Consider the following 27,109-nt stretch of genomic DNA (forward strand, 5'->3'; position numbering starts at 1 on the left):
TATTTCTAAGAAAGCTGTTTCAGATTTTAACCTTTGTGGAACATCACAAAGAGAAAGGCAGGACTTCGATATAAAGGGGTATGGGTGAAGCTCCAGGTACCAATAAATTCCTTTAAACCGAACGAATATCAAATGTTGTCCAAATATCATCTTCTCCCACTTTTCTGGGCTTAAAGGTAACACACAAGAGACTAGTGACTCATTCTTATTATGTTACTTCCATCTACTCTTTTTGACTGACTTGTGTCACGGCTTCATTTTTGTATTCAGATTAAACTAATTTTTCAATCTGACAGTACCTTAACCTATTCTTACAGCTCCTCTTTGATTTACCATTGTATTGGAAGGCTGGGCTCTTCACTTGACTGATTCCCTTTCTTCTTATTAGGTGCAAAATCTCTTGTTCCATCAGACATCCACCATTTTTCTCTTGTTTCCTACCATGCCCAGGACATTGTCTTGGAACATTATTCCTTACTGTCCCTTCCTTCTTTTAAGAACATTTTAAAAGTCTTTTTTTATCTCTATGTTAACTCCTTAATATTTTAAACACGAGTTAGAATACATTTTTGTACCTTCACTGCATTTGCCATCACATCTCTAGGATTAGGGTGGCTGCACTTTCAACTATGCAGTTCCCCTCTTCTATCTTGCTTTATTTAAAGAAGAAGAAGTACACAACTTTGCACAGAGATCAGTTCATTAAATTGTTTTGTAATGCAGTGAACACGCTTTTAGGGCATACAGCAAAAAATGTGCTCTTGGGCAAAAATAGTGTACAAAAAACCACATTTTTATTCAATTTGGTATTTAAATATATGTAGGAATGCTAGAGTGATATGTTTTCTTAAAGCTAGCTTCAGAAACACAGGAATTCCATCTGTGCTTTCAGACACAGAGTGGTATTTCATAAAACTTGTGTAATAATTGTATCATAACTCTGTATTTTGGTTAAAAGCTGGTTTTTCCTGGGACTTTCCATGCTGTATCAGTTCTCAAGGTATAAGAAATTTCTGTCTATTAAAAGTTCCTGTTTCTCCCTGCTGGGTTGCAGCAGGAACAACACATATACACACTACAGTACTTTAGAGACTAGTGATCTGAAAGCCAGGCTTGTAATGCGTCCTCATCGCCACTGATGACTACAAATTGCCCTAGGTGACCAGGCGGTGTCTCACACTCCCTGACACCAATGTAAGTCTAAACCCACTTTAAAAAAAAAAGCCAAAGCATGCTCAGTTCAGCCCCAATTTGCAGTGCAAGACTACGCCTATTTAACTAAGAAGCAAGTCCCACCCCCAGAAGGACTTGCTCCCATAAAAGCATGGCAGGACCACAGCCTTAAGCATGTATTCACGTACCAGAATTGCTGCTTTGCTTTACAACAGCCTCCACCAATCAAGTCCTGGCTAGGGCTAATGTGACTTGAATCCAAAACATCTGCAAGGCACCAGACTGATTAACATTGTTTAATGAAGAGCTGTGCCATTGTATCTTTTCTCCATAATTTAAGAAAATTGTGATAAAGAATAATAGAAATCCAATTTTGAATTCTGCCTTTGGAAAGAGATTCCTTTAGATCTATGTAAGACCTTCTTGTGTATTTATTTACAGGCCATCTTTCTGGTGAAATAAAGAAGACAGCAAACAACAACAGTGAAAAAGAAACACATTTACAACTGGCTACAGGTTATAAATCAAGCTTATACAAAAATCCACGACCATGATTTAAATTAGCAGTAGGCAGAGCCCATCCTAAATAGTTGCATCCAAAATGCCTGCCTGCAAGAGATTACCATTCCTCAGTGATAATAAGATACAATTCAATTTATCAGTTCAGCAATTTATCAGTTCAGAAACAGCAATTTATCAGTTCAGAAATCACATTACATCATGTATTTAGGGGCTGAGCCCAAGTAGTAGAAACAAGTCTGACCTGCATTCTAACAAGCCCTTACCCAAATAGGAGGTTGTGGTTACATTAAAATAAAAACTAAAAACTAGAATTCATAAATTTGTTGTTCAGTTATGTTGTTTAAACCCACGTTTCTACACGTGGAGTTTAAAATATAAACAGGTAGAGAGAATGCATTTGAAATGCGCTAATCAAACCTCATTAATCTGTGTAAGCTTCATTTTAAAGAAACCACATTAAAGAAACCACATGTAACACTCAGCAAAGTTTTCATGAGTTTCAGTTTCATATCAAACCCTTCATGTTTGATAAAGGAAAATCTTCTTGTCAAGCCTATAGCTTGAAAATCTCTCTCTTTTCTCTTTTTTTGTTCATTTCTGGGACATAAACAAAGTGAAACAAATGAACAAACCCCCTGACCCCAACTGTTTTTTAAATTCTCATATGGGTTGGTAGGCAGCGAACTATGATTTATCGTAGGGGTGGGGATATTATTAACTTCTGAGGACCTATTTGCATACCCAGGTACCATGAGACTGCTGCCCCAGAAGCTAAGTGTGGGTAGTAGAAGCAGTGCTATTTTTCTAGAAAAAGAGGTGCCAGAACTCAACAGTGATACCCTCCCTTGTTCTCTTATAATGGGAATAGCACCCACCTGAGAGGTGCTGAAATGGAGTTCCAGTGAGTTCCTGCTGGGGGAAAAGCCCTGAGGAGAAGTAACCACAGGTCACTGATCATGGATCAAAACAGGCCACAAATTTATTGATCACAGATGTAAGGCTTCGGGATAGTCATTGGGTGTATACAGAATCACCCAGCCTGACTGCCGGCTGATTGTTGTTAGGATGAGGATTGCCCTATGACATACATCCTCAAATACGTGCAACCCCTCAGGATTGCAGCATTGGAGGAGTGCTATGGCCCTAATTCCCTCTCTGGACACTGAACAAAAGTACCTTCCCTAGGATCCCTTTAGTGGGATACCCTGTTTTCCTGGAGAGGGTGGAATGAGTGGCTTCCATCCTGTCCACCCCCCCCCCACCAACCCTGACTAAGGATCCAGCTCCAACTGAGGTGCTAGCTCCTGTGGCGGCTGGAAAGTGGACCTGAGTGAAGCCTTTGCATTTGACATTCAGTAACACCTGACTAACTTCTATAGAAGTACTTCCTCTGCCACCCAGAAGAACAACCGGTTCAGCCTAATTTACCACAGTGCTATGTAATGAGCAGTGATAGCCTGGTAGTATCAAAACAAACACTCCCATGCACACAATAGGGAACTGGCATCTTATGAGCTGGAAAAGTTAAAAGAAGAATTGCTACTCATGAAGATTAAGCAGCTAACTACTCTGTCTGTACAAGTAACTCAGAACAAGGAGATATTTATACAAATAGGGAAACTGACAATGAAAACTGACCTGAAGGAGCTCCTGATATTCAATCCTTGGACCTGTCTGATAAGGGAGAGGCATTCAAAGGTCCTGCCACCTGGTCACCCATGGTAACTCAATAAACATGAGTGCTGCTACCAAGGTTTTAATAGCAGCAGAATTCTGCTTGAACAATAAAGTTCAGTCCATCTCTAATGAGTGAAGTACTTCAACATCTGCGGCATACTTATTGAAAACTGCAATATTTAAACTTGATGTCCATCCAAGATGCTTCAAGTATTTTCATGCTACAGCATTCTATATTTTGATGTGAAAATTTCACAAAAAATATAGATATCAGCCACCTAGAACTTTGTTTCTCCAACTCAGTGCCCCCCAGATGTTTTAGATTACAACTCGCAACACTTCTGAGCACCAATCTTGTTTGTTGGGGCTAATGGGAGGGCAATGGTTTTGGAATTCCAGGTCAGACTTCCCAGAGTGTAAATATACCTTACATTCTACAAATCCCATGTCATACGGCAATAATCCCAAGGTTACATGCTTCTTAATTGCCACAGATCCTATACTGGCCTAACTCAGATGGTATGATTTATGAGTTAATGAACTCAGTTTATCAGACCCAAAACAAGCACCGTGCTTGCACTCTACCATCTCTTCTATTGTGCACATCAATGCAATACTTCTAGGACAATGGAGCACATCCTTTCCCTGTTACATTAATTTAGAGTGAATAGTAGTCACTTGCAAATGTCTGTAGCTAAAACATCTCACTTGTCTATCTTGGCAACTGTTCACACCTCCTACAGATGTTGCTATATAGTTAACCTTGTACTAGGCTAAAATTCCTTATTTGTAGTATTTTATTTACAGTAATCAAGATGGCTGAACTCATAACACTATTCCATCCCTAACCTAGGTTCTTTGTTCCTCCATATGTACTCAACCATTCAGACATTTTCCATTAAATGGACATCATGTCCTGTCCCACCTCATATAGCTTGAACCTTGTCCCAAAAGACAACTTGCTACTTCTCTTCAAATATGTCCTCAAAACTACCTGCCTCTTTTGTGAAATCTTTTGCCAAATCCTCTAGTCCTTACTCCCAACTGAAACAAAGCTTGAGTATATGCAACTATATTTGCACATACAGTGGTACCTCGGGTTACATACGCTTCAGGTTACATACGCTTTAGGTTACAGACTCCGCTAACCCAGAAATAGTGCTTCAGGTTAAGAACTTTGCTTCAGGATGAGAACAGAAATTGTGCTCCGGTGGTGCAGCGGCAGCAGGAGGCCCCATTAGCTAAAGTGGTGCTTCAGGTTAAGAACAGTTTCAGGTTAAGTACGGACCTCCGGAAAGAATTAAGTACTTAACCCAAGGTACCACTGTACTCCTCTGAAACCCTTACTTCTGCACCCTTTTTGATGATGTTTGGAATGCAAGCTGCCCATCTTTATAAAAACTGACATTTAATAATAATTGTATCCAGTTCCCTACATCACTATGGTCCACATATGACGAAGAAAGACATCTAAACTTAAAGATTCAAAATCAGTTCATACTAGAGTCTGTACCTAAAAATGCCCAGGAATCCCAGGTCATTCACATTTTAATATTTTTCAAATATTACCTTTGATAGATGTGATTCAAAAGAGGTGCTTGGACTTGAACTGAGGCTACCAGTATCAGTCAGATCCACAAACTGGATTTTTGGGGTTTATTTGTTTTTTAGGATCAAAGCTTGAGCCTGAATATAATGAATTTCCTGTACATCACCACTAGTATCTATAAAACAGCTCCAATGTTTGTTTGTTTTTGGTTACTATCATTGGGGGAGCGGGGTATTGTGAGTCACTGAACAGCTAGTGTACTTTCACTGAAGTGACTATAGAACATCCAAAATATTGTTGGTAATTATGTGGGAGGACCCAAGCTATAAATAAGATTTTATTTTCGGAGGAGTCATAGAGAAGATGGGGAAAACAGAATAAAGAATGTATCAGTTCAAACAATTAATGCAAAGGCACTCACAATTGCAGCTTCTTACATGTTAGACTCTTCCTGACTACTAATGCAACCAGTACAGTATGCAGGAGACTATGTAAATACTGTCGCCTGCATAAGCAAACAGCAAATGCTATCTGCCTGAGGTCAGAAACTGTTCATTTCAAGTCTTATTGTTCATCGCAAGGCTCTGAAAAAGCTTCAGTGAATTGCACCAAGCCAGGAGCACTCAATTATAATAGTCTGTCCTGTAGGTAATGGATTTTCAAAATTGCACTTTGTCACAAAACAGCTGGAGGGGTGTCTCAACCTCCTCTCATTGTCCTCAGTTAGCTCTGATGGTCAGATCACAGGTGGACTGCATGCATGACCTAGGCTTAAGCACTCAAGTAATAAAGGAGACTAAGGATAGAATTTAGTGTCCAAGGTCTGTGAGAAGCATCATAAAAGACCTGGGAATTTTTGAATGACACTTTCTCAGTGCAAATTTGTATCAGACACTCATCTGTATCCATCTGTACCAAACATTCATTTGTTGCAGAGCAAAAGGCAACACTTGCATAGAAATAATCACACATAAAAAAAGCAATGACATTCTTTATCAATCCGTTGGGTTTTTTAGTATCCAAAGTTGCCAATGCCAGCTACAACCAACCTTAAATATTTTTGTTACACAAACTATAAGCCAGTAATGCTTTGACTTCGCAAATAAAGAGTGTCAGTGTAAATGGCTAACAAGCCAATGTTGTTTTTGTCAGCTTGACCAATTCTTAAGGAACTAATCCTACCACAGGCCTAATAGGAGAGGTACCTTCTTGTATCCAAAAACATACACTGAATACACTGGAACTTGCTTCAAAACAGGGAGCGCTTCTGGAGAACCAGTTTGCTGCTATGACCAAGGCAAAAGGTGCTTTTGCGCAACCTGAGTCTGCATCTGTTTCTGGAGAAAACCAATCTTGCCACTGTTGCATCTGCCTTGGTGACATCCAGTTCAGTTTTGCCCGGGGCTGCCTTTGATATGTGCCAAAAAAGTCAGGTGGTACAAAACAGAGCCATACTGCTGACAGGAGCCCACATGTCAGATCACCTAACACCAACATATATTTCAATGGCTCCCAAGCTGTTTCTGGGCCCATTCAAAGTTTTCATGTTTAATTATGTTTAATTAATTAATCATGTTTAATTATGCTTGGGGCCTGAATCTTCTGAAACAGAAGATTCTGATTTTTCCCTATATGAACTTACCTACACATTTTGCTCATCAAGAAAGGTCTTGGTCAAGATCCCTCTGACCAGATTTACTAGCAATGGCAAGCAGGGTACACAAAATAATCAATCCAAGCATTCATATTTAACTGGGCTGTGGAACATCTTGTACATGTGTTGTAGATTTTCCTTCGATTGATTAGGACCTCTCTCTCTCTGACAGCACAGAAATAGTTTCTTTTTTTCATAGTCAGACTAAAACTTATTAAAAAAGTCAGATTAATACTGCTTTCTAAGAACCTGTCCAATGCCACTAAGAACCTGTCCAAATTAGAGTTTCCAGAAAAGGAGCTACCAGTGTCTTACTTGTCTAGGATCATATGCTATAGTTCAGATTGTTTCACTTCCATCAACTATATTTGCCATGCTAGGTTCTATTACAATGGTGAATGGAACCAGGAACTCCAGAGCAAATGCATCCTGTTGAACAATGCAAGTTTGCAGACAAAAGTCATTATATGCACACCTGAACCAATATAAATTCACCCAGGCAGGGGAAAGATCACACAAATAAAACCTCTAATAGCTGTGCAATACTCTTTTGTCCACTGCCAACAGCTCACTCACTACCTGAAGAATTTTTTAGAAATCACATTTAATGGCTTTAAAGCAATATACTTTATCACACCTCTAGCTGAAGTTACTGCTGTTGCTAAACATTAATTTAGCACCAGTGCAGTTGAGAGCAGAGAAATGAGACTGTTCCTTCCCAGAGGGCAACCTTGACCTTCTAAGGATTGCTGCGAAAAATAAGCTACATCTTTCATGCAGTCCATGATTCTATACTTTGCTCAGAATGAGACAAGCTTTGAGAAAGGTGCAGTTGGATTATTATTATAAAGGAATTCATGGAAGTTTAATCAGAGCATGAATTTTAAATTTTACAAATTGCAGAAGCTGAAAACAGCAGCCCACCCAAGCAACCTCTCTCTGTGTCTCTATAATAGAGAAGTAGTTCTTCCATTTCCCACTCTCATAACACACCACACGTTTAGCAGGTAATTTGTGATGTATAAGGCAGGGGTAGCCAACATGGTGCCATCCAGACACTGCAGACTACAACTCCCATCATCCCCAACCATTCAAGCTGCAAGCTAGGGCTGATGTAAATTGTAATCTACAACATCTGAAGGGACTGTCTACCTTGATTTCAGATGAAAAAACAATAGAAATCTCATTGAAATATTAAGAACAGTCACATACCGAAGGAAATATAAGTCCATTGCCCCATTAGTAATGATTCTCTCTTTTTTTGAGTTACTGGCCTAATATATGGAAAGCAGGTAGAACAAGGAACCATTCAACCAGTTTCTTCAGACCTGCTTACATTACTACAGGGATATGCACAGACTCAAACAACACAGAAGACAGGGTTAACCAACACCCCAAATTTAAATGACATCAGGAACATAGGAAGCTGCCTTATACCAAATCAGAACACTGGTCCATGAAGCTCGGCATCATCCACACAGAGTGGCAGTGACTTTCCAGGGCTTCGGGCAGGAATATCTCTCCTAGGCCTACCTGAAGAATTGTCTCTCCAAGAACAAAGTCTTTCGGAACCCGCCCTGGAGATGCTAGGAACTAAACTTAGGAAACGTAGGGACCATCTATACCACTGAACTACAGCCCAGCTCTGGAATGTGGAAGGGTCCATTTGTGAACGGGGCTCTTCTATAGCTATCCAAGATGGAGCAATAATAAATGAGAAAGGGTGGAAATTATGATGAGGCGTGGCATTTTGAAACACTAGTAAAATTTAGGCATTGACAAATGCATTGTAGTCTGCTTGGAACCTCTGGATATAGACCGATCCAAATAAAACACAAAGTTTACTCAAGTGTTAGTCCAACTCATTTCAACAGAATTGCCTTCCATTAATATCTCAAGCTGGTTTAAGCCCTGAAAAGGGACGGGGGGGGGTGTGTGTAACAGAAAGGAAGGAGACTTAGGCTGGATCCTAAACCCATTCAGCATGCTCATGTGACCTTGTAACCCGGCATAAATTAAGCTGGCAAAATGGGTGGTGTAATTCAAACTCTGTTTTTAAAAGGTTTGTTTTCCCTATGCCAGCCTTACGCTGGCTCTGTCAGCATTAGCCCTGCTCCTGAACCGAATCTGAATTTGGCATGATTTATTATGACTTCTCATACTTAGTATTGCTCCCTTAGGATCATTTCAATCATCCATATTGGATTTCCAGATCATTACATTGTTTTACCTTGCTAGAGATCAATGCACATGCATTTTAACTTTGAGAGCAGGTTATCAGGTTGCTATCTAATATATTGTTATGGGACTCCACACTTCTCCAGGAGCTGAGAAATTCTAGAGGCAGTGCTACCAAGGCTTGCTTTCCTTTGGAAACTGGAGACTTAAACCAATTGCTGCAAAGTTGGTGTATTTACAAATATACAACAGAACATAAGCAGAAACACATGGCACACACACAAGGCATCAGATCTCCTACCTCACAATGGCTCTCTCAGGTGGCAACTGCATTTCAAGGTGTGTCTAAGAACCAGCTTACTTTCCAGCTCTCTACTTTGTTTTTTCCCTGTCATACCAAAACTTTTTTGTTTCATTACATGCATCCCTTTTCTAAACTCTGATCATTTTCTCATTCCACATCAATCTCAGAAGATTAGCACACAAAAAGTGGGAACCTACCAGTCATCCTGGGCCATTATGAAATACAGTCTTAACGGCATGGAACCCTCAAGGGGTCAATCCTCAGACATCTTAGGCTGATATGTTTTGAGCCCCTTTGGGCACAATTTTGTAGGAAAATAGAATACAAACAGATGACAATGATGATGGAGCTATCATGGGGGTGGGGGGAATCACAAAACCTCCCCACCCCATCAAACTACCCCATCAGGTTTTTAGTGGGAGTTAAGATTGCTCTGTAAATAAATATATCCATGGAGGATTTTTTTTCTTCCTTTCCTTGATTTGTGATCCACTTTCGAGAGCTTTTCGGCTGAAGAGTGGGATAAAAATGCTTTAAACAAGTCAGATCCCAGACTGTGAAGCAAAACCTGATCACAGTATGGGATCTGATGAAAGATGCTTAAGTGATGGTCCACCTACAATAATCAGGCAGCAATCTTATAATGTGTTGGTAATATGGTAATAAAACAGGGGACATGGTTAACTGGGTGATGCCCCTCCCCCCGCCAGTAACCAATTCAAACTCCATTTCATTTTCTTCGTGTAATTCTTCAAAATATGGGGGATCAGAAGATTTTCAAAAGCTTCTGCACGTTGTTGTCAGGTCAGTGCCACAGATTAAAGTCAGATTTTAAAGTATGAGTTCCAAATCAATATCTCTAGCCTTCCCCCATTAAAGAAACAGGATAAAGAAATGGTGATAATTAATGCTTAGCTGTAATTCTTAAAGCCAACTTTTATCTGATCTTATGTTGTAACCGCCCTGAGACCTGCGGGTATAGGACGGCATATAAATTTAATAAATAGTAATAATAATCTGTTCCTATGAGGTGTTTCATATTCAACTGCTTCTGCATAGTAATAGGACACACCTCCCTCTTGCATTAATGGACCAATCACTTCGTAATAACACCTGCCTTCTTCGGTCTGTGCTTATCAGATTTCCAGAGAGACACCTTGCACCTGAAGTTGCTTCCAGCCTTCAGCTCTCTGTCTCTCTCCCTGTTTCCGTCCCACACCAAAACTGCTTCTTTTATTATTGCTGACACTCATAAACAGAGTATCTGTCTCAACCAATCTATGCTTCATGCATCTCAGAAAATGAGTTCTGGCCCAGGGAAGCCCATTTGTAAGTCATTTCAAAATCTCTCTGTTGGTTTTTCTGCAACAACCTACCTTAACCCTGTGGAATCTTCAAATGGGATGTTTCCTACAGCTTACAAGTGTCCTGATGTTTCCAAGCATGAAATTTCCCAACTACCAGACTTCATCCTACAGAGATCTGGCTGCTGTGAGAGATGGGATTCCCAAGCAACTGTGTGGCTGTGTTCAGACGCAGCATTAAACCATGGCTTAGTGCAGGGGTTGAGAACCTCAGGCCATACTTGGCCTTCCAGGTCATTTTGGCCAAGCCACACCCACCTGCCCTACACCTGCCATCATATATGATGCTGGATATGGGGCAGGTAAAGATGGGGCTTGGCCAAAAGGGACAATGCCTGCAAAGTCCCTTTCATATCGCTTCCCAAGCATCCAATGAGCAGCTGAATGACAGGCATCAGGGAAGTACTGTGCACTTTGTAATTCCTGTGCTCAGCGCTTTCCAAGCACCACACACCCTTACACAGCTGGATGTCAAGTGTTTAGGAAGCGCTGTGCTTTGAGAGGTATCACTTTTAGAGGTATGATGTCAGATGATTGACTGGTGGGTGGCCACACCCACCTGTCAAAGCTGGCTTGCGAGGGCAGGAGAGATATATATCTGGCCAGCTGGGTGAAAGCATTTCCTCACCCCTGACGTACTGCTACATGAGTGAGCTGCACCAAGCCCTTGGCCTTACATGCTCCCTGTTTCCCTCCCCATGCATCAAGGAGCACTTCCACATTTAATTTCAGTTTCCTTTAAAATCAGCTTGTTGTTTCATTCAAACCGTTGAGCATTGTTCACATTTGCATCAAACAACCATGCATATGCTTTGCGCACCTACATACAGCCTTTTTGCTCCTGCTTGTTCACCATACATACGTCACAAAAGATTTCCAAAACCCACAACTAGCCATTGCTTCCTATTTTTTCTGAGTTGCCAGAATATAACGAATGCCAAGGTTTAAAGTTGACTTCCAGATCCTGACTCATCTGGAAGCCATTAACCATGGTTTCACCAATTAGACAATACATGAAGCCATGCACAGGTACATTAAGCTCATCTGGACCTCAGCTTAAAGTAAAGGTAAAGGGACCCCTGACCATTAGGTCCAGTCGTGACCGACTCTGGGGTTGCGGTGCTCATCTTGCTTTATTGGCCGAGGGAGCCGGCGTACAGCTTCCGGGTCATGTGGCCAGCATGACTAAGCCGCTTCTGGCGAACCAGAGTAGCACACGGAAACGCCGTTTACCTTCCCGCCAGAGCGGTACCTATTTATCTACTTGGACTTTTGATGTGCTTTCAAACTGCTAGGTTGGCAGGAGCAGGGACCGAGCAATGGGAGCTCACCCCCGTAGTGGGGATTCGAACCGCCAACCTTCTGATCAGCAAGTCCTAGGCTCTGTGGTTTAAGCCTCAATTTGATTGTGTGAACATGGCCACTAACTACAGCTGGTTTAAACAAGCCAGCATCAGAAATCATGGTTTGAAGCTGATTTGTTTTGATAGTGACAATAGTTAGTGATATTCCATGATCAGGTTTAGCTGACTGAAGAACATGTCAAGTTTAATAGAAATTGGAAGTAATGGCTGTCACATGCTGCCACATGAGAGGAGAGACTGTGCAGGTCTAAAGCTCGATGGGACTGCGATTATTCTTTATAATTTATTTATGTATTTATTAAATTTGTACCTTGACCTTCCTCCCAAAGCAGTCCAAGATCAGTTTATGCAATCAGGTAACTGACCTTCCAAACCACAAGTCAGAAGCCCTCCACAGTTGGCATTTGCTGGTACAATTTATACCAGTTAGTCTCCATTAACCCCTGAAATGAAAACTCTTCTCTCCTAATCAGTTCATAGGAAGTGTTTCTTCATCAACTGAAACATGAGCAGTACCCCCTCCCCCAAAACAACCTATTATTTCCAGCAGTTGCCCTGGAAAATTAGTATTCCTTACTGAATTTCAGGCAGTGAGCTACAATGTGTACATTCAACCACACATCACACAGAAGTATATTATAAAAAGAAAACAAAGTTGGCAACCTCATGCTTAAACAACAGAAAGTGCTCTACACAGGCTTCCCATCAGACTGGTTTTGAGTGGTGGACACGCATGTATTATGCTGCACTGAGGGAAACACACTGACTGTAGATTAGTTAACAGGCCATGTTCAAGGTAGCAGATTATTAACATATAAAAAGCTCTGAATAGCTCAGAAGCAGGTTATCTGTCCCTGTAAGACTAGCAGCTGATACAATTTCTTGTGGCATCACATGCTACAGAATATGACCAAGAAACCAGCATTTTCTGCTATTGACTCTAACTTTGAAATGCCCTCCCCCCTCTGTTAAAGATGAAGCATCACATCCACTGTTTGTTTCAGATGTATTGCAGACATCTTTTTCTGCAGGCTTCCCCACATCACTGGATTTCCCACCACCACCACTGGATTTCTGTGTGGTATTTTAACCTCAGCTTTTACTGTAATGCTTTTGTGTTTTTATGTTGATTTGTGCAACACTTAGACATTTCAAAAACTAAATGGTTTAGAAATAAGTTATTATGATTATTTATTTATCTTTGTTAATGCTTTGTCTTTCAGGCCAACATTTCAGAATACAGTAGTACTTTGGTTCTCAAACAAATTGGAACCCAAACACTGCAAACTCAAAAGTAAGTATTCCAGTTTACAAACTTTTTTCGGAAGCTGAACGTGTTCCATTTTGAGTGTTATTGCTTCCGTTTTGAGTGCCACACTTCCATTTTGAGTGCCACATTTCTGTTTTGAGTGTTACACTGAGGTCTGTCTGTTTTTGCTATTTATTTTACATTTTTGTGGCTCTTTTTGTTTTGTTTTTGTGACTGTGTGGAACCCAGTTCAGCTACTGATTGATTGTGTGACTGCAGTACATTGTTTATTGCTTTCATTTTATGGATTAATGGCCTTGTTAGACAGGAAAATTCATGTTAAATGGCTGTTTTAGGGGTTGTTTTTAAAAGTCTGGGATGGATTAATCCGTTTTGTATTACTTTCGATGAGAAAGTGCGCCTTGGTTTTGGAACACTTTGGTTTTGGAACGGACTTCTGGAACGGATTAAGTATGAGAACCAAGGTACCACTGTACTGACACAACCTTTCTTGACAGCAGGCAGAAGTGTATCTCCCCTTGGCTCAGCCAGTCTCACAACAGAGTGACACAAACGTCACTTTGTCAGCACCAACCTCCCCTTTATGCCCACTAGAAATGCAGAAGGCACAATGGTCAGTTCCCCACCAGCAGAAATCCTCAACACAGAGTGTTCAAGGAGAGGGGAGGCCCAAGACTGTGCTGGATCCCAAGCTGGTCTCACAGTCATCATGCAGCAACATTGGCTACAGATCAGGCCCAATTATTCTGCCATCCCACCAGTGGTGGAGCTTCATGCTCTGACACTGGGGGTGGAGAGCAGGCGGGGGCAGGGCTGGTGCACGTCCTGGGGGTGGGGTGTGCAGCCTGCAGGGGTGGGGCAGCCGCTATGGCACCCTGGGGATTGCATTGCCAGGGGCAGTGTCGCCCCCCCCCCGCACTCCTCTTCCTCCACCAGTGCATCCCACGCATCCTGCTGGAAGCACCATGAGCATCAGGGCTTTGGCTCTGCCTCTCCATGTAGCCCCTCCTGCAAGGGGCGTGAGTTAGGATTGCACTCTTGAGCAGCTATGTGCACCTACAAGCAGTAACGAAAGACAACACTAATATTAACACAGCATGCATTACAGGCACTCAGGTGAGCTCCAGCCCTATAGGATACCAAAGTCAGTGACTGTGCATTAAAGCTGTCAGAAATGAAGTTGTGATCTTGCTAAGAGAAGTCTCATAATGAGCTCGCAGGAGGATTTGGAAACAGAGAACACAACTGACCCAAGCAACTTCCCCTTCCTCATTTAAGTGCTTGAAACAGATCAACTTTGCTTAGAAATACGGATCCAGTGTGAAGAAAGATCTCTAGTGTCAGTCAACAAGAGAATTAAGGAATTAAGTATGTTGTACAGTTCAGCAAAGCAATGCTCCCAGAAAGTGTTAAATCTTTAACAGTGGAACACTAGGAATGCCCATTTAACTCCATTCTCAAGACTAGTGAGGTTCTGGAAATTCTTATGCAACATTTGAACATGTTTTAAAACAACAGCAAGGAGCTGCTGAATGAGAGAGACAGAAATAGAAAAAAGAACTTGAAACGGGACTGGAGGGAAATAGATTTTTGCCAGAGCAATCAAAGGCACTCTAGAAGTTTATGCACAACAAAACAAAAGCTGTATTTAAATACAAGAACCCCAAATGTAAAATAGAAACTTGTTTTCAAAAATCAATTCTTACTCAGTCGCTAAACTGTAAAATGGGAGGAGCTGTGCCTCGCAGTATGAAGTCAAGCAAGATTAGCCTTGCATGCAGAAAAGGAGAGATACAAGTGAGGGATAACATCTTAAGTTTAAACATTCACAGCTCGAGCGCTTATCGTTCCCTTTCGGAGGCGTCCCCAGCCCCTCTGTCTGAAGCCTTCACTCATCCCGGCCGATAAAAAGAGCGAGAAGTGACTAAATTTCACATGACCGCTAAAAGGAAGGCAGAAGCAGACGGCGGACTCCGCTGCCTGTTGAGCAAGTCGGTGTTGCAACCGAAAGGGAGAAAACGAAGAGAAATACCTTTGCCGCCTTTACTACGATGAAACACCAACAGGAACAACAACAACAGCAACAACAACACACTGCCATGTCCCACACCAGAGTGAGCTGTTCCCGGAGGGAGAGGGGCGGGGGGCGGGTAAGAGAGAAGAAAACAGGTCTCGGCTGGGGACAACGGCCCCAGAATCCATGTCAGGCTACAATCCCGGATCAGCAGAGTCAAGAAGGAGGAAGAAGCCCCACACAGAAGCCGGCGGGACTTGACTGCTAAATAAACACGCCCGGGTCGTAAAAGTCCGCGCGGGGAAGGTTTCGACCGGAGCTGGGGACGCGCTCGCGCGCAGGCGCCGCCGCAATCAGGGGCTGCTTCAAACATCCGATTTCCAGCGGCTTCCGCGCCACATTCCCCACCAAGAGCTCCCACAGCCCGGCGACTCGCTGCGTCAGCAGACACGGCGATTCCAACCACCCACCCACCCACCCCTTCTCACATCCCCTCGCGCTCGGGTGGCGGGGCAGGGAAGCCCGGCAGCCCGCAAGTTCCCCCTCCGACCCTTGCTCTCTCTCTCTCTCCTTACCTCACCAGCCCAGGTAACGCCAGTGGTTTCCCCCTCAGAAGCCAAGCGCAACCCGCGTTTCACACACTCACCTGGACGAGCAAGGGCGGCGGCGGCAGTGGCAGCCACAGCAGCTCCTGCTTTCCCTCAGCCGCCACAGGCTCTTTCTTCCTCCTCTGGCCGCTGTTCTTCGTAGCCAACGCGGCGGCGGCTTTCCCTGGCCTGCCCCTGACACCGGCAACTCCTGCTTGTACGGTACCTTCCGGGGCCCAGGTCGCTCCGGCGCCAGCCCCCTTGCGGCGAGTGTGCCTGTCTGGCGAAAGGCGGCCGGGCGCGCGCACTCTCCCTCCCCGGCGCGCGGGAAGGGGGAGGGCGAGCGCATCACCTAGGCAACAGCTTCCCTCCCTCTTCTCCTCCTGCTCCTCCGCCCTCCCAATTCGTTCCGCCAATCTCCTGGGAGCTCGTGGCAGAAGGGCCAATTAAAAAACGCCCAGGGCCCCGCAGGAGTGCTTTCGCTTTCCTCCTCCGGCTTTGGCCAAAGGGAGGTGGTTGGAATCTCCCTTCGGTTGGTACGAGCCGCCGCAAACAGTACGTGCCTCCCTGGCAATGCGGAGTCGGTTGCGCGCGGCGCAGGTTAGCCCGGGAGACGACTCCGGAGACCCTTTGCCGGGGGTGGACGCGTCCTGGACAGGAGGGATCGCTTAGCTTTCGGGTTGTTCCATGGAGGGGAGAGAGGGTGGAGAAGGGAAGGGGTTCGTGTGCGGTGGGCAAGATCAGAAGAGCCTGCTGGACCAGCCCGGTGGCCCATCTAGTCGAGCATCCTGTCCTCAGAGTGCTCGATCAGATGCCGGCGGAAGCCCGCAAGCAGGACCCGAGCGCAGGAGCACCCAATTGGGTTGGGGAGGCAACTCCGGTCTTGGTTAAATTAACGCCCGCGCAGTCGGATTCCCCGCATTTCTGCTCGGAGTACATCCCGCCTTTGGTCACTGGGTCTTGTGACTAAGGACGTTTGCACTGGACTGCAGTCTTCAACCACGATGCCGCACTCAAACTCAGCGGCAAAATTTCCAGTCCGGTGGCTGTCATTGCTTGCAGGGTATTCTTGGTTACTGCTTGCTGGGCAACCTTGAGATTCTGCCCTCTTTCGAACGGGTGACCCACCTGTACATTTCTGATGATATACTTCATTGGATAGATTTATTTATTTTAAAAACTGTAGCCTTATTGGCTGCTGCTTTACTCGTTCTGCTCATGGTTTTTTAAAATTATTATACTGTTTTTTATTATGTTCTCCATTTGATGGATTTATTGCTGTATTAGATCACAAAGTGTTTTACATGCTGTTCTCCACCATGAGAACTTTGAGTTAAAATGTGGGTTACACAGTTTCTAAATAAAGAGTAAATTCCATCCCTACCACTCCCACCCGCACAGTTTTAATGCATGTTTAATCAGGAACTGATAAGCCTCAAGCTGTGGGAACAAAGCTAAGAGGTGGTGGTTAATCTCAACTGAAGCAGAGGCAGATATCAGCACAGCTATCAAAACAGTACATACAGCACAAATATGTTTTACTCAGAAGTAAATGTTCATTGGGGGCTTGCTGTCTACTACATGTACTTAAGATTGGATCAGTAACTTTTAACAAAGATTCTTGTGCCTTCTTCCAAATTCCAGGATTTTGTAGGATAACCAACCTCATATAATCAATATGCTTAAGACTAATCAATGCATGAAACAGTTAAGACCACAGAGTAAGCTGTCCTGTCAGGTTTATCTCACTTTTGGAGGGACTAGGGAATCAAGCCTTTGTTTCCCCACCCCTCCACCTGAGAAGCTCACATGTAAAGCCTCTTCCTACTCCACTAAGTTACAAACTTTCACCACTTTACAGCTGTGCAACTTTGTCTTAATGCTGTATGAAAAAGTACATGACTCTGACCTTTTGAGAGTTTGTAAGTAAACCATTTTCAGCTTGCAAAAGGTGTGGCCCTTTTCTATGCTTTTCTTGTGAACCTTCAGAGTCCTGCCCAGATTCAGGCCATCTGGATTGCCCAAGGAATTTGGGCTGCTTATGAGAAATAGAGTCATACAGAGTAGCCCCTTACTTCCAAGGAGCTTTGTTCTTCAGGCAGGCACTTTGGACTTCTGGCAGCTGACTGGAACTGCACCTTTAGGAGCCAGTGCTTCCATAGACTCAATGGCAGCTCACCTTCTGCCTCCAATCCTGTGACTCTTGAAGGCCTGGGATATCCCATATACTGTATTTCTATCTGGTCACTGACACAGCCTTCTTCTCTGTAACATTTGCTTTGGGGTTTGTACCATGTTCTTCTCCTCCAAAGTGGTGTCTGAAAATCAAAGACCTGGTCCTCAATCTCAGGAACCACCATGCCAAATTTGGTGGTATCTCAAGAAGTGTCCAACTGCATAGAGAACAGATGGACAACTTTTCAAAATATATAGTAGAAGTAGATATAGCGATGATCTAATAGACTCAGTGATTGCTGTAGTTATCCAGTGCTGAAGGAGAGAAAAACACTCTGCATGCAATTCAAAGAACTACCTGTGGAGGAATCCCAAGTGGGGGACAGGAGATGCCCCACCGCATCCCAGCCCCAAGTAGAGGAAGTGGGTGGATAGTGGCAGTGATGCAGTTCTTTCTTCTCTGACATTACTCTTTCAACTGGCTTCTTAAGTGATTGTGCAGGGCTTGTAATCCAGCAGGCTGCTAGTGTTTTCTGTTTGCTACTGCTAGTGGTTGCTTTCTGGCCACCTGCAGCAGGTAGGGCCTCCATCACTGCGCTGGTTGAGGCCCATGAAGAAGCATCTTTGCATCATTCTAACCCCTCCAACATCAATTGGCAAAGATAGGACTGTGAACTACCCTGAGATCCCCAGGTATAGGGCTGTATATAAATTCAATTAATCATCATCATCATCATCATCATCATAGGACTACACTCTTAATTAAGGCAAACAAAGTAATCTTTCAGTTTTAATTTAGGGCTGTCCCAGTTAAGGAATTCTTAGTGAATCATCTGTTTTAGCAATTTATTAAATTTACATACAGTACAAGTAAAAACAAGTTTTGAGATGATGCCAATTAACTGGTCAACTACATCAGTTTTGTTTGTAAGACTTTTTCAAAGCCTGATACATTTTCTTGTTGGTTCTTCCTCTCTGTGTTTCTCTCCTTTCCCGTTACTACGTAACGGAAAATGTGAAGCATGTTGGTGTACCCCTCTCAGACTTTCCTGGAAAGGCTGGGCCCAGAGCCATGCTGAATTTTGAGAAAGAGATTTAATGCCATTTTCAAGCAGCGACCTAACGGGAACTTTGCATTGTGTTTTAAGAGAATGTACACTGCCTCAAAAGGAGAAATACTGCAGACTGAGGACGAATGTTAAGAGTTGTCCTACACAGAATGTTTTTACTAGATCAGGGATGTCCAACCAGTAGATCGCAATTTACCCGTAGATCCTCCAATGACAATGGGTAGATCAATGCCAGGTTTTTTTATACTGGGAGTAGCTCACAGTCTCTCGGGAGTTGGACATGCTTGTAATAGATAATACAGACAAGTCTGTATAAATGGGCACAAACCTAGCTTCAGAAACAACAATATTCAGGAACTAGTAGGAGAACATTTCCACTCCCAGAAAACTTGGTTGTGCAACTGATCTTGGGACTCATCTGCACCAAATGGACACTCCAGTTGGACTATCCCTTTCCTCTCTACAGGATCATCTTAACACCAACTACCCCTGGGAAGGGAAGCCTACGAACATGACATCAAGTTCCTTCTGTCCCAGCCCCCTTCCATACTACAGCAGTGGCAGCTACTACCAATTGTTCTTTGAGAAAGAGCAGGAGAGCAAGAGAGGCAGACAGGGACAACATCAAACTCCAGCTGGGCTGGGTTTTCTGTCATTTTGAACGTGTCTGTTGTCATCATAAGGAAGTTTGAGGACTTCAATGGAAAGGGGGATATTAAATAGGGTGCTACATAAATGAGATGGTTTCTATAACCACATATCTGGAACTATGGAATAGGAGGCTCAGTATGACACAATTTTATTAATTGTTGTTGCTACTATTACATTATTGTTATTTATTTATTAATTTTCTATCCACCCCACCCCACTCCTTTCCTCCCTCCTTCCTCCTTCTCTAATCAACCCAGGGTGGCAAACCACAAAGTAGTAAGCACAATGCAGTGGAAACAAAACTTGAGCCAATCACTGCCTCTTAAGCTTACCTACCTCAATGGATTCTCGTGAGGATAAAAAACGTGGAGGGAGGAAACCTTGTATGCCACTCTGAGCTCCTTGCAGGAAAGGTGGAATAGCTATCAAATAATAATAAACATTGTTTTAAAATGATTAAGAACATACAATGTTATTTAGAACAAAGGTTTTGTGGAATATTATAGGGCAGTGCCGTAGGACGAAAACCTTCCTATTATTGGGGTGGGGGTGGGTTTTGCTCCTTTTATGGGATACTTGTTTTTTAATCCAGTGGTTTTGTTTTAATTTACTGTGCTTGAGTCTGTCATTGCTGTATTGTAGCTGATCTGGAATTGTATTGCATTTTTATGGATGGTTTTAAGTGTTGCCAGCCACTATGATGTGCACAAGCACCAAAAGGTCAGGATATAAATTTTAAAAGGAAGCATTGTTTAAATAGCAACATTGGCGCAATTGGCCATTGGCAATCCAAAGGAAGATTTATTGTGAAAACTACTTTTCCTTAGAAAAGCCTATTAGTTCTTCAGTAAATCCTGAACCTTAAATGAATTGGGATTTTTTAAAACAAAAACAATCCTAAGGCAATTGCCAGTTGCAGCACAAAACCTTTAACAACAACAATCAATGTCTATTTTTAAATCACCAGCAGCCAAATAAAGGAAGACTGCCAATTTCCTGCTATAGTGAAGTAATTTTTTATTTCTTTATGTGTGTTTTTAAATTGACTTGAGTAGAAACAGATGATTACTTTGTTCCCTAAGTGAGCATAGCTTTGTGTTACTATTTATAAATAGTATTTATAAATAATAATCCAACTCGAGGCTCCAGCATTAAATTGCTGAATTGCAACACATCAGGTAGTTTGATACTATTAATCTGAGTCTGAATGAAGACAATGGTTTCCTGTACTAACAGGTGTTAGTACAATTGATTTAGCAAAGTCGATTAAGCCAGCAATCCTACAGCAAGATGAAAGGGATCCATCAGGTCTCCAGCTGAGCTCTACAGTGGCTTAACTGTCTCATGGTTGGCTCAGCCAGAGATACGCCAATGTATCTTCCTGATCCTTGCTGAGCCCAATCCTGGTGAATCTTAAACTGGCATAAACCCTGAAAAAGGGGTGCTCTGGGGTGCATTGTGGTGATGGGGCCAGAGAGGGGGGACTTGGGCTGGATTCTAAGCCCATTCAGTTCATGTCACATGCTGACCTGACAAAAATTAAGCTGGAAAATGGGTGCTGCAACTCAAACACTATTTTAAAGACTTGCTTTCCCTCTGCTACATATAGGCTGATGAATGGAATTTGGATCTCAGGTTTAACTTGTTCCTTGCATTATTCCAACTTTTGTGTGCTGAATTCAGGGCTGGTCCACTCACTATGCCAGGTGCTCTGTTTCTTATTGAGCTTTTCAAGACCAAAATAAACTCCTTGGTTCTTTCCATTGATAACTAATACCCGACCAAGACACCATAAACACAGAAGAAACTGCTCTGTGCAATATAAATCTCTGGGGAAGGGACTCCAAATAACAGTATATTAGATAAGACCATGTTAACTTGGTTCTCTGCACTATGAATAGGAAGGTGCAGAGAATAAGAAGTGCACTCTGCCTCTAGTCCTAACCAAAGCCTTGTATGAAAACCAACATGGTGCAGGAAGCTGTCTTGGGTTTTGGGGTGGGGAGGCAAGAAATCCTCTTCCAGTGATGTTCCTTTCCAGTTCCATTCCATGTAGAATTGTACTAACAAAACCACTGAAAGTTCACGTTCCTTAAAATAGAACTCGGGTGTAGCTTGTACGCTTGACTCAAGGAATCCTTTTCATGTTCTGATTGGAAACTGTAGTAGAAAACGTGAAGTGCTTAATTGGCCTCTGTCAGGTGGCTTAATCATAGTAGCCAGGTGCTATTACATACAATCATGGTTGAAGACATGACTTGCTGTGTCACTGTGTTGTTGAGTGCCTCCTAGGATTCATGATGGAAATGGCTCATGGGGTGAAGAGATTTCTCAGACTGTTCAATTCCCGGTACCTCAAGTAAGTTTTGTGGGGGGTTTTAATGGGCAAAATTACAGGTAAAATGCACAATAAATTCTGCTGGAATTTTATGAGGGCTTTTATTTTACAAATGTAATGTGGTGTGGAAATGTGTTGAACTGAAGATTTGAATAAGAAGTTGAAATTTGACAGATTTGTCCATCTTTAATCAGAGATAGCATGTGCTCCCTAGTTGATCCTTAATGGGGTCAGATATTTTTTCACTGATTCTTCAGAAGGACCATGAGCTCTTAAAAAAGCACTTTGCTGCTGAAGGTATTACATTTGTATACTGCCCTTCCTCTGAAGACCCAGGGCGAATCCCAACAGAAAAATTCAAAATGAGAACACAAAATACATAATAAAACAAAAACAAACCGATACCCTGCTCCCACTCTACTTTTGCATCTTATCACCATTCAACTTACTTCTGAGTAAGCATGCACTGGATGGTGCTGCTAAAACAACTCGACAGCAACAGTTTTTGCATGGGAACTCTGGAAATTTGATTTGTAAGAAGGGGAAGCTAGAGCTCACTAACAGGCAATTCTCTGAAACTTGCATTAGAAAGATCTATTCTCTGTGGCTTCCCAGCCTGCTCCTGCAAGTGGGCAGGAAGCCAGAGAGAGGCTGGCTGTGTCAGCAAGAGCAGAGCTCCTCCTCTCATTCATCTGTTTTGGTCAGAAAGAAGGAAGGAAGCAAAATTTGCTTACCCTATGCCTTGGTGGAAGCTCCCTCATCTTACACATGCTTTGGTCTTTGCCTTTCCTCCAGGGAAAACTTGAAGAATGGAACACTGAAGGCCAAAGGTGATGCTAATGATATCTTCAGCAATGACCAACTATGCTTTTAAAAAGGCACAGGGAAGGGTGGTTGGAGACAACCCTTTCCTACGCACCACAGCCCCAATGAAAATTTGGAGGAAGGAATGGAGTCTGCAATTATTTATATTTCATTTTAATTTAGGGCAGCAGCAATTGCTAGTTATGTGTTCAGGGGCATGTGTAGCTTGGCCCAAAGACTGCAGGTCACCACTGAGAAAAATAAATTTCCTTTGGGTGGGTTCCTTCCTGCTTAGAGGAGAAAAGCAGGAGGAGGATTCCTGCTCGGGGGGGGGGTGCATACATTTACACCTCACTTTTTTTAATAGTAGAGTTCATTTTTCAATATGGTTGCCAATAGGTTAAGATGGCATATCATCCCATTGCAATAGACATGGTAATTCCAAAGCTCATGAAACTTTCTACACCAACAGTGACCAAATTGCATATAATGTATGCATTTGGTTCCAGGAATGGTCTGGAGGCATATGAGGCCATCACAAATCTGTGGATTTGTACAGTTGGAATATTGTGTACAGTTGTGGTTGCATCCTCTCAAAAAGGATATTGTAGAGCAAGAAAAGGTTCAGAAAGGACAACCAAAAGGGGAGGTGCCTGAACCAAGGAATTCAAGGATCTCCCTTATAAGGAAAGGTTATAACATTTGGGGCTTTTTAGTTTAGAAAATGGAGAATAAGGAATGACAGAGGTGTATAACATTCTGCATGGTGTGGAGAAAGATTCCCCCCCCCCTTCCCTCTTATAATACTAGAACTGGAACACTCCGCTGAAGCTGAAGGTTGGAAGATTTAGGAAGCCAAAAAACCCACTTTGGCTTCACACAGTACATAGTTAAACTATGGAATATGTAGCAGTGACCACTAGGTTGGCTTGTTTCAAAAGAGGGTTAGACAAACCAATGGAGGATATGACTATCAGTGACAACTCTGCATGATGGGAGCCAGTGTGGTGTAGTGGTTAAGAGCGGTAGTCACGTAATCTGGGGAACCGGGTTCAATTCCCCGCTCCTCCACATGCAGCTGCTGGGTGACCTTGGGCTAGTCACACTTCTTTGAAGTCTCTCAGCCCCACTCTCCTCACAGAGTGTTTGTTGTGGGGGAGGAAGGGAAAGGAGAATGTTAGCCGCTTTGAGACTCCTTAAAGGGAGTGAAAGGCAGGATATCAAATCCAAACTCTTCTTCTTCTTCTTATGTCCTACCTCATTATTCAAGGCAGTATGTCTCTGAGTATCAGTTGGTAGCAATTGCAGGTATAGGGAGTGCTCTTGCACCCGGGCCCTGCTCACAGCCTTCCCATAGAAACATGGCTAGAGCAGGAAACTGGTCTGCATGGGCAGGATGGTCTTATGTTCATATGAGGAGCTGTAGGCTGCTGTTAATCTGCTTTCATTCTATCAGCTGCACACCAAAAATCTTTGACGAGAAGCATAATAATGGATATAGATGCAAACTTCTTTGCACACGAAGGACATGTTCTTCAGACCACTTAAGTGTACCAAGTTTGAGCATGTTGACTGTGGCTGCCCCATACAGGACTGCCACCTCCACTGAAGAAGTCTGTATGTCAGGGTGGATTAGAAGGTCATGTTTGGTTCCAAGATGCAGATAACATAATGTAAGGGAATGGAGGAGGTTGGCTTTCATGCTTCGAAAGTGCACCAGCATCACCATGCCATTTCTGAAGCATTGAAGAGACTGTTGAATGAAGTGTCATTAGCTTTTAAACTGTTCATCGGTAACTTGGATGTTACTTGGGTTTACCCAGGCCCTTAGTCTTTCAACAAATGGTAGCTACAGACAAAATGCCTCTTGTATTAGAATCAAGGAGACCATCACTTTCTTTATGAAGCAGCTGCATGGCAGAAGTATCTCCTCTTGATTTCTGCCTGGTGCAGAGAGAGGATCCAGTTCTAATGTAAAGATGTGGAGGGAAATACATTACCCAAACCCCAGAAACTGAAACATGTGGAAGTTCTCCTTTTTAGTAAAAGCATTAGTCATTACCTTTGTATTACTCATTACCCTTTTGCCATAAAAATATCCACAGTATTTTCAGCCTGCCCAGAATGCCACGTGATTTCTTGCACAATGTACTGAGAACAGAGTGGAAGTGCTGAGGACAATAGTACGTTAGGGAATCACCTGAAGGAAGTTTATTAATGCGGGGGAACAAGTGTTACATTTGAAACGCCAAACCTAATTCACAGAAAGTGCCCCGTGTCTCCAGAAGAGGAAATGGGTTATTGCACAAATCATGTGAACTCAATCATATACTCATAGTGGCTGTCACGTAGAAATAATAATTTGTGCTTTGTCCTGGAAGTGCAATGGCAGGTGCTATTCAGTTTGTTACTTAAGGTTAATTTTGTTCCTGTTAAAGTCAGCTGGAGGGGTTGCTCAGCAACCAAGCAGAATGAGATGGTCTCTAGTTAGGTAGCCCATTGTCTGCCTAGCTGTGTAGTTCTGAGGGATTTTTTTTCTGTGTATGTTTGGCAGAATGTCTCCCTGCTATGTACAAAGTCGGAACTAAGAAAGGCAAAACCCTTTCTCCTCAAATTACTATATGCACTATGTTTGTGCAGTTTTCTCAGTAAAGTGCTATCAAGACTTTCCCATCTGGACTCCATCTACATCATTAATTGACTTTGCTAACACTTTCCTCTCATTGCAAATTACAGGCATGGATTTACCATCCATGGTACCATCTTGGTACCATTTGGTACCATCTTGGCTCATTTCTTACCATTTTGCTGGTGAGTGGCGGTTGCAGCCCGATGTGGCGCCGCCTCTCTCCCCTGGATGCGCAGTGCCATTTTAGATTGTTTCCCCATCTCCTCCAGCCACCACAGGGGCTCACAGGTTCCCACCTAACCCGTCCTTCAAATGAGCCAATCTGTGGTGGCACGGGGGGGGGGGCAGGGCAGGGCCATCTATTTGCCCGACCGACCACTCAGCGCAGCATCCAGTTGGATGGGAGCACATCTCCCTTGATGCTCAATTAGGACCAGTGCAGGGACAAAGGGTTAAATCCCGGAAACCCCAGCTCAGCTATTTCATTAGAATCTTGCATGCCAGGATAAATTACATGACAAACATCATGTTTCATTTGGCCAGAGCAACAGTCCATAGAATATACCATTTTTGTATGTTATTCTCATGAATATCTGCATTTTTATACACACTTTACCTAGTGCCTGCATTTTGGACACTTTACTTGGCTGGAGAACTGCATTGCAAAATTTGGAGAAGCGTGAATTGCAAAGGACGGCTGTGTTTCAGTTTGCAGATTGTTTTGGAAAGTGGGAATTAGGTAGATTTTATGTTACTTCAAAGCCAATGAAGCTCATTTCTTAAAGCATACAAACACAAACCAAACAATTCTCCTCCCCCCAACCCACCTTGTAAGGTATGTGCTGCTCTTTTATCTGAAAAATGCCAGGAATGACAATTTGTCTGGAAGGTTTATTGGATGACTGAGGAGACACATATTCATTCTCACACTCTAACTTGCTTGGACTACTAACAGCAAAGATAATCCTTCTAAAAATACACAGGCGGCCCAATCCACAATCCTGTTAACCTAATTACAAATAGTGGTACGGAGGTTTTCCCCTTTCCCATCATGTTCTGATTGAGTGAATTTGCAATCTCTTCTCTATCTGTTTTTAAAATCACCCAGAGATCACACCCCATTCCTTCAGTCCAATAGTTTAGCAAATAGACAAAAGTTGAGCCTAAGAACCCTTGTCATTCCATTCCACTTTGACACACTGATCCTAATAGCAATGCACTCTGGTCCATATTTCTGGAATTTGTACAAGAGAACATAAATCAGCTCACTCAAGTATACCTGTATGCTTTGCGTTCCCCCTATTTCAACAACCAGAAACCCACCTGGCCCCAGAACCCCAATCCCAGCACCAAATTATATTGGATTTTCACAATGAGATGAGCAGGATCTGTTCATGTTAGATGCTTGTAATTGACATATTCTGTTTTCACAGAGCACTATGAGATATCAAGATGGGCGCCCTTCTATTGTCAGTCTGCAAGCAGCTCAGCTGTCTTCCAAGATTTCGCCAACCAAGGTTGCTTACGGCTCTGAAATTTCTGCAGCTGATCCTTTCAGTGCTTAAGGGTGTTGTTAGTTTACATTGTTTCTCTTTCCTCCGGTTTTATGCATTTTCATTTTTATTATCTAAACTCTGAGGGCCTTTATGAATTTGTGCTGGTAAGTGCCCCTCCCCCAAACAAGTATCAGGTCACAGTTTTCTTTTGAGAAACTCGAAGCAAAGCAGTTTAGTTTTGTATTATAGCCAGATGGGTTTAAAAAGGTTAATGCACAGATGAGCAGACA

General features: G+C 42.9%; 1 protein-coding gene across 7 annotated transcripts in view; it reads right to left on the minus strand.

Annotated features, from left to right (window-relative positions):
• The window catches only part of PIK3CB (phosphatidylinositol-4,5-bisphosphate 3-kinase catalytic subunit beta), a 99,896-nt gene that overhangs the window by 59,264 nt on the left and 13,523 nt on the right, over positions 1 to 27,109 (minus strand). Inside the window, exon 1 of one of the 7 annotated variants that reach the window (XM_083506354.1) lies at positions 15,716 to 16,001. The exons of 2 other annotated variants lie outside the window; for them this stretch is intronic. The gene's annotated coding sequence lies outside the window, so the exon portion shown is untranslated. Of the gene's footprint in view, positions 1 to 15,087; positions 15,425 to 15,715; positions 16,002 to 27,109 lie in introns of those variants that run through there. 4 more of the 7 variants (XM_083506352.1, XM_083506357.1, XM_083506358.1 and 1 more) reach the window with 4 other exon arrangements.

This window comes from Podarcis liolepis (assembly GCF_965112155.1).
Source record: "Podarcis liolepis genome assembly, chromosome: 5".
Lineage (NCBI taxonomy): Eukaryota > Metazoa > Chordata > Lepidosauria > Squamata > Lacertidae > Podarcis > Podarcis liolepis.